Source organism: Pleurodeles waltl, chromosome 8, assembly GCF_031143425.1.
Source record: "Pleurodeles waltl isolate 20211129_DDA chromosome 8, aPleWal1.hap1.20221129, whole genome shotgun sequence".
NCBI classification, from domain to species: Eukaryota; Metazoa; Chordata; class Amphibia; order Caudata; family Salamandridae; genus Pleurodeles; species Pleurodeles waltl.
Genome location: NC_090447.1, coordinates 285,274,090 through 285,286,189, shown reverse-complemented (window position 1 = coordinate 285,286,189; position 12,100 = coordinate 285,274,090).

Sequence of the window (12,100 nt, the reverse complement as noted above, 5' to 3'; positions counted from 1 at the left end):
TGGTAGGTCTTGGTAGTCTGCGCTGTCCTGTGATTCCAGTGACTAGCTCCTCCAGGATGATGGCTGACACCATCTCTTCTAGCTCATCCAGGTCCTCCTGGGGTGCAGGACTTCCTCCAGTCTGCAGTGCTGCCTTTCAGTTTCTGGTCAGTTTCTTTTTAGCTCTGCACTTACAATCGTGGCAGCACTTCTTACAATCAGTGCAGTCCTCTTCACCTCTCCTACACTGTTGACTTTATCTACTATTGCCTGCCAAATAGCCTCTTTCCTACCTATTAGCAATTTGGAGGTGACAAAGAGCTGGTGCTCCGTCACCTATCTGACCAAGATGTCATGCTCCTCCTCACTAAAGCAACACTTCCGCTTCCTCTTCTCCTGGGACTTTGCTGGTCCCTCCTGGCTCCTACTGGGCTCATAGGGATCTCTCTGGGGTCTCTCCTGGCTGCATTCTCCATTTTGTCCCCCCATTATTTAGTTTCTTGCCTGCATGTTTTTTGTATGCTAATGCTGTTAACTCTGGCACTAACACAATTTGCGTAAAAAAACATGCAGCAAAATCTTCTAACTCCACTTTTGCAGCATTAGCAGCATTTTTCTTTCCAGCATGTCGCAATGGTTAGTGTCATTTTTTTTACGCTAACCTTTCCCTAGCGCCATAGTGCTTTGGTTTTTAAATATGACGCACTGATGGTGCTAAGGAATGGCGTTAGCCAGAGGTACTTTTTTTGATGCACACCCACGCTAGTAGTGCAGTTGTGCGTCATTTTTCTTAAATCAGGGTCTCAATCTCTTAGTAGCTTCAATAACAAAACAGCACGAAGTTCTGCTCTTTGCAAGTGACTTACTATGATCAATGTCTACGGTATTTCCTTTAACCGGACAAAACAAAACGAAATATTAAAAATGGAAATTGTTTAGCTTTGGTCCTCTTTCTAAATGGAGAGTATGTTGATATGCCGACTGTGTTTAGGAGTGTCCAAAATGCATTACGTTTTCAAAAGAACAAGCACGACACTCTTATGGAAAATGAACTGGTATCATGTGCCCCTAAAATATGATACTCGGCTTCTCAATTTTCTCTACAAGATGCAGTTGTTTGAATCATCATATATGGTAATGAGCAAAGCTGAAACGCATATCGTGGTAAGAAACCTTGCCATATAATACAAACGTTTGGTTAGGTAACTTGCACAGCAGGCACAGCGTGCACTGGAAGGATTCAGAATCATATTGTGCTATGCGAAAGCATATTGTACTTGGAAACGCTGGACAAAGTTTTGTTTACGAAACCTGAACTAACATTTCGGTGTTACTGAAGTTGGACAATCACATGGTAATTAGAAATTCTGAATTAGCTATTTCTCTCCTCTCTATATGATAACACCCCGCATGTCTCCATCATGTAAATTATCCTTATTATTGTGCAAACTATAGACCCATTTTCCTTCATAATAAGGAATTAAAAATGTCTCGCATTTTCATTTTAAACACTCATAAAAGCCCTCCAAAAACCAATTTCACCATAGGTGGATGCTCTTCCTTTGAGACACTTATAAACAGAGACACTCCAGCTGACTTACTCTCCTTAAATTACATTAAAATGTTCGTCTCTTATCAGTTTGGTTGGATGAGAAGGAGGGATAAGTGCTCCTTGTTTATTCTCCCTGAGCACCTTCGTAATTTGTCCTCTCGTTATGTTGTAATCACTTAGGGCCATATTTATAATTTTTGACGCAAAACTGCGCCGGCGCAGTTTTGCATCAAAAATATTACCGCCGGCTAACGCCATTTTGGTGCGCCGTGTGGGCGTCAAATTTATACTTTGACGCACGGCGGCGCAAACCACAGGTGGGTGTCATTATTTTTGACGCACACCGCAGCGTCAAGTCGTAAAGCAAAACAACGTAAATGCGGCGGAAATGACTGTGGGTCGATTTACGACCCCGCAAACCGGATATGCGCCGTTTTGTGATGCAATAGCATAAAAAAACACGCGAACACTGCCATTTCACCAGTGGAGAGCCAAAATGGATCCCAGATGCCACTACAGACCCCAGAAAGATGACAACAGACGAGGAACCAGCCAGGAGGACCCACACAAGAACCAGGACACTTATAAGAAGAAAAGAAAGTGTCGCTTCAGTGCAGAGGAGAAGGAAATTCTGGTTAAAGAGGTGACGGAACACCAGCACCAACTGTTTGTCACCTCAAAGTTGCCAATCAGTAGGAGAGAGGCTATATGGCAACAAATTGTTGACAAGATTAACAGTGTGGCAGAAGTACGCAGACAGTCATCGAGTGCAAGAAACACTGGCATGACTGCAAGCGCAGGACCAAGGAAAAGATGGCCAGGAACAGGAAGGCAGCACTGCAGACTGGAGGTTGGAGTCCAGCACATCAGGAGGCCCTGGACCACATGGAGGAGATGGTCGCAGCTGTCATCCCTGAGGAGATCGTCACGGGGATCCAAGGACAGGACAGCGCAGACTACCAGGAGACAACGCACATGCACTAATGTTAACTACAACCGGGGGTGGGGGAGATACCAACTACAAAATGCATGGAAGTCATCATATACATGGAGTGGCATGGGTAAAGGGGGATGGCATGGGGGCATGGCCTGCACAAACAGAAGCTGGGGCACACCATTACACTACACCAACAACAGTCCCATGGGGGCATGCTGCCATGCCAACGATGGAGCAAAGGGAAATCCACGCCAGGAGGGAAGGCCACAACGTCAAACTGACATCCCGGCACACGTCAGCCACCATATCCCCTACATTAACTAGGGCCCTCTTATCAACCTCTAGCCATACCGACAAATGAAATGTAACTGCGACAACAGTTGCCACTACCACTTCCACTCTGTGTGCAGCTCAAGTAGCCTCCACATGGATCATACACACCTAAATTAGGGGGTTGAGGATGACAACTTCAACAATCCCCTGAAACAAGACAAAGGCCCCAGTACTGTCAAATGTCAATGCCCATAGTTGTTGCAAACATCAGCCAATGTAAACAACAATAGGAGCTACACAGCACTAAGGACATACCCATGCTGCATATGTCAGGGTCCATCCTGTGCCTGGGTCACAATGTAACATCCCAAATGTCATACTGCTCAGACAACAGCACTGAGGGGGGGCACATGTAACTGGTCACTGAAATACACTTGCACAGAGGAGGAAATAGGACACTGCTACGACAATCAGGGCAATCCAATGTACCACACATTCCCCAACATCAGCAGTACACGTTACCAATGCCAACATTCATATTGTGTCATAACATTGCTATGCATAGGCTATGCCACATGTCAAATACATTTAAGTGTATATGAAAGATCAGAGATTGGGGCAGGTCCAGATTGTTAAGTGTGATGCCAGTGCCATCAGAGCACCCACAGCCAGTGAAAGGTCTCACCATGAGAATGGATGTAGACGGAGGCTTGAGTAGGACAAGAAGGTGGCAATACACTATTTGGCCAAAACCAACACCTAGAAGAGATGATGCCGACAAGTCTAATAACTCAATAACATACATGTGACATGCAGGTGGGCCATAGGCCTGGGAGAATGCCCATCTGAAGGACTGGAGCAATAAACATGAAACAAGATCACAATGTGAATTTATCACAAGGCAGGCATGTCACATCACTCATGCCACAACACAGACACACTAATTGTACCCTGTTTCATTGAAGAGGATGATGGATCTCCTGCGGATATCCCTGTCCCAGATTACCCTGATGACATGGATGATGAGCCGATAAACATTCCCCAGGAGTCTATCCAAAAGGTCCTTGAAACCCTCCAGACCCCACCTTCAGTCACAAGGAGGAACACAGAACAAGCAGCCATCACAGAGGATCCACCCACCACCCCAATTGTAAGACCTGCCAGCTCCAATACAGCTGAGGACTCAGACGACACTGGCACCAGCTTTGAGAGAACTGTAGTTGGGGTACAGCGGGAGCTGGCCAAGGAGGTGCGGTGGGGAAGCAAACTATGGCAGCCAGCCTTGAGGGGGTGCGTTCGTGCATGATGTCATCTGCAGATCAGGCAGCAGCTATGCAAGCCCTAATATCTATCTTGCAGGAACAGCAAAAAACCCAGAAGGAAATCAGCACAGCTGTAATACAGTTTGCCCAACATCTACAACAGCAATCCTGTCAACGCGTGCACGAATGCAACATTGAACCCCTCAGGGCCGACCTGGCTGCCTGCCATCGTGATGTGGCTGCTATTGTCAAACACCAGCAGATCCTCCTTGCTGCATTACTGCCCTTAAGACCTTCACAGGGAGCAGCGACCGGGATGTCTGACTCCACATCTTCTAATACTGAAGTGTGTTTTGCCCCTTCACAACCACCAACAACAAGGACAGAGTAGGCAACACACACATCAGAAGAAGAAGACATGGAACAGATCACCTTCACACGGAAAAGTATCCAGAAGCACTAGTCCCTACCACATGGCCAACTATTACCAATGTCCTGCGTTTTGTAACATGCCAGTCTTGCAACAACTCTACTTAATGACTGTTCTGCTTACCACTGTATATCTTGTCAGCCTGCCCAGTGATTGTCTCTCTCCTACTCATTGGCAAGTCCTGTCCCTCTGCAGTGTCTGAAACATCAACCCACCATGTCAAAAGCATTTCCGGAACCCCTTGTGTACGATCACAATGTAAGATGTCAATATAATGGACTCACAATCATGGACAATGTAGAGGTAGCACTACAGCACTTTTCAATAAATAGCACTTACACAACAAATCTGTCTCTGGGTAATGTGACATATCAACTGTGCAGTAGATAACTGAAATGTGCCTACTGTCAAATTACGTAGCTTCTCAATACAACTGTCCTGATATTATGTAGTCAGATAAATCTGCACAGTGCCCATGATTGCATCATACTCTGCCCATCCTGAGGGACATATCTGATGAAGTGAGAAACCGTACACCATCATGCTGTGTTGAACAGAAGAATGCTTCCTCAAGGGATATCTAAGTCATCAAATAGTGGCCGCAAAATGTTGTCACCATGCAATACTAACACATAAAACAGTGCACACTAATCTAAGCAAACACTACAAGAACTGCATAAATGTAGGTGTCTGAGTTTAAATACAAATAGGTAATCATGCTGAACTGTGTCACAAATGATGTATGAGAGTCATGAAGACAAGAATACAAGAGTGCCTACGAGAACTCATCTTATAAGGGTGTCCTTGATCATCACACTGCAGTCAGACCTAAAACTGTTCCCCCAATACCTAGTCTGAAAGCACTGTTTGTGACGTAGAAAACACACTTATCAACAGAAACACATTGTCTTCCATATTAGCTGTGATTGGTGGTTGCAACGAAGGGTGGAAACTTTGCAAGGTAGCTCTGAGGTAGCTGCCAATCGTACATCTCAGTTGGGATTTGTTTGTAGCATAGGACACAAATGTAATAGTACAAAATTCATGTACACTCATTCCAAACCCAGGATCAAGTACCATTTAATACATACTGTTAAGGGTTAACCAAATATTTATAAAATGCTAATCACAGAAGAGGAAACTGAGGGAAAAATCTTACCTACCCTAATCTACCCTGACTACTCATTACCCACAACTGTCCCTAACTAACCTAAGCTACACTTACTTATCACATGTAACAAAACGTTCTAAACATCCACCCCCCACCCCCCTTATGAGATGGGACACATGGAGGACAACACATACTAACCTAACACATACTATACTATCCTAAACAAATATATATATATATATATATATATATATATATATATATATATATATATATATATATATATATATTTTTTTTTTTGTATTAAACACACAAGAACCCCAACATAGCCCCCCACCCACCCACACACTTAATAAGTAAAAATAGAAAGAATGAGGACCCCCCACCCACTAACACTAACTAAACTAACAGCCTATACTAACCTAACACTAAGCCCCCTAAGCCCACTAACTATAAGAACAAGGAAAGGGGAGGGAGGGGAGGGAATCATGTCCATTTCAAAAACAGTCTAGAGGTTGGCCCTTCGGAGGGTCCGCTTGATTGACTTCAGTCGCCGGTTAATGTGGCGCACATCCCGGCTCAGGTGGCTTAACTTGCGCAGCACATGGTCCATCTTCCATTCCATGTTGTGGAACGCTGCAGGGTCAACAGATGGAGCTGGGGCAGTCTGGGTACCGGTGGAGGAGGTCTGTGTGTGTGTGGAGCCAAGGCCAGTGGGCTGTCCTGCACCTGTACAAATGCTGGGGCCTGGAAGTCCAGCAGATGTAGGCACAACAGTTTCAGCTGTGGGTGGGGCCACCTGGCTTGAAGTGGTAGTTGTGCTGGTAGTGGCTGTGGTGGGCAAAGTAGGGCCACCCTGTGGGAAGGTCCTCCATGCGCCGGAGGCTCGTTCATGGCGATACCGACCGGCCATCCTCCTGAACCCCGACTCCACCAGCAGAATGTGCTGGTATGTCATGGACCTGTGCTAGAATTCACGGACCTGGTCTGGAGTCATGTTTGCAGCTGTGAAGACAAATGCAAATATTCTACATTAGTAACTGCATTGTGTGAAATGGCACAAGAAGTTAATCAGACAATACATCTACTGTACTTGTAACAGCTCATATCACAATACAGATCATTGAATGTCCCTGAGGAAGTACATGGCAGGCCAGCCTACAAAGGTCACATCACACATAGCACATCCATAACCTACAAGATGGGTAACAACTGGCTTTGACTTGCCATCTGAGTTCTGCCAGTTATCAGCTAACAATCATGCTGCATATCCTCCGCCAAGACCTGGGCTACAAATGTCAGTGTACGGAATGCAAAACTAAAGCCACATGGTCTGCAAGTTGTAACTGGACTTGCCAGTATACTACCAAGTGCCAAATCTGAGTGTGTATACTAGGTTCCAACCAAACAGTCACTTATTCACATTAATGTCTAACATACTGGTAGCATCAGTACTAGGTACCCCATTCACAAACCCATGCCTGTGTTTGAGGGTGGGGGGGTGGATGAACAACTATCAATTTCCAACAACATGTACACCGTGGAGTGTATAGAAAACTCCACATGTGTTTGGCTCTACACACACACACACCACAGGTAAGGTCTATCAACAATGAGGAGTCAGCAAACCCTAGACCAATTATAGGGCCACACATGTCAGGAAATGCAGAACTTGGTACACAACATATACTTCCATTAAGGCCTGACTTACCTCAGACACAGAGTTGCAAGAACACCCATGATCATGATTAGTATGCACACCTAGGCCATTGCACTCAAGTTCCACATACTGGTAGCACTAAATGTGGAAGTATATGCTGCTAGGAGGTTCTACCTACAGTTTAATAAGTAGCTTGGTAAATAGGGAAGCAGAAGTCTACTGGAAAGCAATTTGCTGTACCAATCTTGGAGAATGTGGGTCTGACAGGCTGACTAAATCTGAGCTGACTTTCAGTGCGACTCTTGTTGATACAAGTGTCATCCACATGACTCACCCCAGTACTCACTGTGGGGCCTACAGGAATGGCCTACAATCCCTACATAATACCATAGGATACGCATTGGCCAACTCAAAACATTTGAGAAACTGGAATCCCACTCATGGAACAAGACAAATGATTGCCCAACGCATCACACCTTGCTATGCGTTCAACACACACGAGTCCATAACCAGCAAACACAACACATAACAGACATATCAACACTTACTTGAGTGGTCAGGGCCCTCAAATGTTAGTTTAGGATGTGAACCCATGTGCATACCTTTGGACGGCCATCCCTATTTGGAATGTGGCACAACTAACTCCAACAAACATTCTAAGATGTTAGCTGAGGGCACCTTACACCTTTTCACGATGTTTCCAAATCCAGATCTGACATGTATCCATAAAGATAAAGGACCACAATAATCCTAAACATTCATAGTACTTCCGTGAATGTTTTCCTTCCACACTCACCAGACTCACATGAGACATATGTCTGAGCCACTTTGCTATAATCAATTGACGTGAAGCCAGCACTCATTTTCTGCATCATGTAGTGATTCTAAAGTCAGTCTAGCTATTGCGTCAACAAAGTTAGCCAATATGTTGGTACATCTTTACTTCTTTGGCAAAAGTGCCCCATATAGACATGATTGGCTCCTATTTTGTTTGGTTGTCTGACACAAAGGCCGCACCAATTTAGTTCATGGAAAAGTATCCTGTAAGTTTGCTGAGCACGTGCTACCTGACAGCTAGCAATTGTGATCCTTACATAGTGCATCAATTATCCCTGTAGGTTTCCCCAGCATTACACACAGTCAGCAAGGTAGCTGGCAGACATAGTACAAATCATCTGATGTCACTACAGAGCATTTAATTGTGCACATTTACATGATTAGTACTCACCAACAGGGACACCAATCATGATTCCCAGGTGGTCCAAGAGATCCTGCTCCATGGTGATGAGGTCAGCCCACCGGTGCTTCAGCTGGTGTTCACTCCTCTGGCTGGCATACACAAGCTGCAGGTGATGCAGCACCTTTCCCCACCGGATTCTGCGCGCCTCAGTGTGATACCCTTGTATCACCCTGCCCCCTGCCTCGATTGTCAGTGGCAAGAAATGGCACACAAGCCATATGAAGCTCCCCAACTCCTCTTCATCCATCCTGCCAAGACATGGCCTACCAGACATAGTAGAAATGTGAAAGGGAACAGGGGTTAAAGAAATAGAAAGGGGAAAAGGGGGGAAAGTGGAGGTACAAATGCAGAAGAAAAGTAAACTTAACCACTAAAAGAGCCCAACTATCCCCAAACTACCACTACCCACAACAGACTCCCACAAACAACAAAAACACTAGGTAAATGGACAAATGTATACAAAACACAGTAGGATGTATACACCAACAATATTTATTTCACAAATTGACAATAGAGACAGCACACAGGACAAAAAAGCACAAAATCTTAGGACACCACTCTCTGCACAGCCACACAGTCTAGAAGAATCATAGACTGCAAAGTGAAAGTACACCCACTGTACATGATCTGTAAACAAGATATCCTATTACATCACTTCCTGCATGAAATGTCTGCACTTTTTCACGCTATGCGTAATTTTTTGTCCACCGATACTGTATTTGCGTCATTTGTTTTGCCGCACAGGAGTGAAAATTAGCCCGCATCGAAATAATAGCACATGGCCTGTACAAATATCTGGATGTGGCCTAATGTTCACTCCTGTGCGTCCAAAGAAATGATGCAAATACAGTATTGGTGGGCAAAAAATGACGCATAACGCTAGGAATGTCAACATTTCAGTGCATGAATTGGTTTTGGGAATTTTTTTCTGTTTTTATGTTATGTTACATTTGGGACACATCAGAGATAGGCTGATTGCACCCACTATGGTGTTGATGGTGTATGTTCACATGTGTGACATCATATTGCAGCGGACCATGATCCGCTACTTCCTTCACAGTATTTTTACGGTTGGCTGACGCAATAGATGGTCATATGTGTGGCCTACATATATGTGTTGCACAAATTGGGCATGTTTGGCATAAGGAGAGGATAGCAATGTGACGCACATATGTACAATACCTAAATACCTTTGGCTCAATGTGTGTGCTTTGGCAACTAATGTATTTGTTGACCAAGTGTGTGTGTATCACATGAAGCATTATTGCACATATGCATGTATGAATGTGACGTCCATGTGTCCAATCCTTAGATGCAAGTCATTGTGGAACTGAGAGAGGACATGTGTTAGTCATACATGTAGCAACATCTGTAATGTGGACTTCCAAGATTTACGGTAACATAGACACCACATGTGACAAAGCATGCACCAGATAGATGGCAGACGCTTGTTCATGTCAATGGTCCACATTTTCAACATCCTATGTCCTAGAGTTTTGGTAACAGCTTACTAGGCACTAGTTGGTGAATCCCACAGTGAGTCATACACATGCATTGAGGAAGTGGGTACCATGTTGTTTGCCCAGACAGACAAAGGTGAATCACAAATGTATGATGACACCACAGTTGAGGTAATAGAAGTGAGCCACAACTTTCAAGTGGCTGTGGTGGACCAGCAGACGAGGCAGCACGTGTCCACATATTTCCAGTGATCAATTGCACATAGGTGTCTTGTTCATGGTGTGGTCCAATGATGATCCTGTATATTTTTTGGGGTGTAATTTGTCACAGTTAGGTCCAGGACTCATCATGAGTCAGTGGCAGCTATTCCTGTATCTCCTGAGTATCCTTGGTTGATCAATGTGAGTAAAGTGGATGAGGACATGAGAACCTACATGGGGATGGTCCCACCCTGTCACTAAAGACGTGTAATGAGACAGTCAACAGGGAAACCTTGGTGTGCTGAGTGAGATAATGTCTCAGGTGTCATGTACTGGCAGGTGTCATTACAACATTTGTACACAGGTTAGCCTCTGCAATTCCCAATGCATCTGGGAACATCATAGCCTCTGTGCTCATTATTCTCGCAGCTATTAACCACACACGGCACATCAATATGTTGTGAGCACTGTGATTCTGTGTGTGAACTGTCAGGGTCCTGACATGTGTAGATTTTTCATGGACATTATCAGAGGTTGCTGGTTCTGCTGAAGGCCCTGTTCCCAATCCCTGCATACAGCCCTGGGACACTGTCACACTTTGTCATTCATGCATAAATGAGACCCAGACAAGGGATGGGCCATGAATTTTGCTTTTCACAGAGGATTTAACTCAAATGGTACAGTTAAAAGGCAGATGATGCTATACAATGTATTTGGGTATGCATTGAAGAAGCCCATGCCCAATACCCCCTGATGAATGAGAGGTTTGCTAGCGCAAGTGTGGTACATATGTAGACACAGGGATACTTTAGTGTGACGCACAGACAGATGCCAGTCAGGCTGACAGAATACAGGGTGATTCAGGATCCAGCAATCTGACAAGTTACATAATCAGTGGTCTGACTCAGACTGTTTGGAGGATGAACTAGACAGTTGACATGTCAAACTGTGTATGTCCTGTGTTTTTGAAGGTGACAAATGAACCCAAGGGCTGTGTTACACAGCTGAATTAGTATCAATGCTTAACGGTGCATTTGACATAATGGCAACTCCTATGTTGTTCCAGGCATCAGCAGGGGCAGTGCTTGTTGAAATGGGTGGTCTGCATGGAGGTGATCACAGGAGTGCGCTGCATCAGTTTCTAACAAGTCATGTAGGTGAGATTTGCATTCTAATGGCAACATACTTTTTCACACGGGAAGCAATCTACAGGTGCTAACAGGGCTTAGAAACTAGAAACCAGTGTATTAATTGACCTGACGTCCATGCAGTCAGATGTTCTATGACAATGGCATACCATAGGAAAGGGTGTAGCACACTGGATTGCTATTGTTAGTCTATGTGTGTAGAGGAGGGAATATCAGGGTACACATCTTAGTATTCCAGGGACCTCTTCAGACAGGTGGGTTGTGATCAGGTGCATGGGTGTGTCAGTAGTTAGGAAATGGGCTGACATGTACATGGAATGTCATGTGCGCAATGGTGCTCATATGAGTGCCACTTGTGCTGTCTATGTTCTGCTTCTATGGAACTCTAGTCACAGATAGACCTTGCAAATATTGGATGCAGTTGGACTTACTGTTGTCAATGGTCTGGTCAGAAATTCCTGTTACTGATGCAAAAGCACATCGACTGCCTCATGTATGAGGCTTGTGTTCCCCTTATTGAGTGATGGTGTCTTAGTTGTGTGCCATATGCAGCGTTAGACCTTGATTTCAACATGTATGTGTGAAATAGGTGTGGTCCTCTGCTATTGGCCTTCAAAGGAGAAATGTACATGATATATGTCATTTACAGTGTGTGTGTATGTGACCATTGTATGTTATGCATCACATTAGCTCTGGGATTTTCAGTGTCCTAATCAGTATATCAGCAATGATCCATGAGGCAACACTCTTATTCTGATAAGTAGAGATGAAGGTGTGTAGGAATGATTAGCCAGACCATGATATGGTGATTATTATAGGTGTTTATTTAAATTAGTTCATCAAAGTG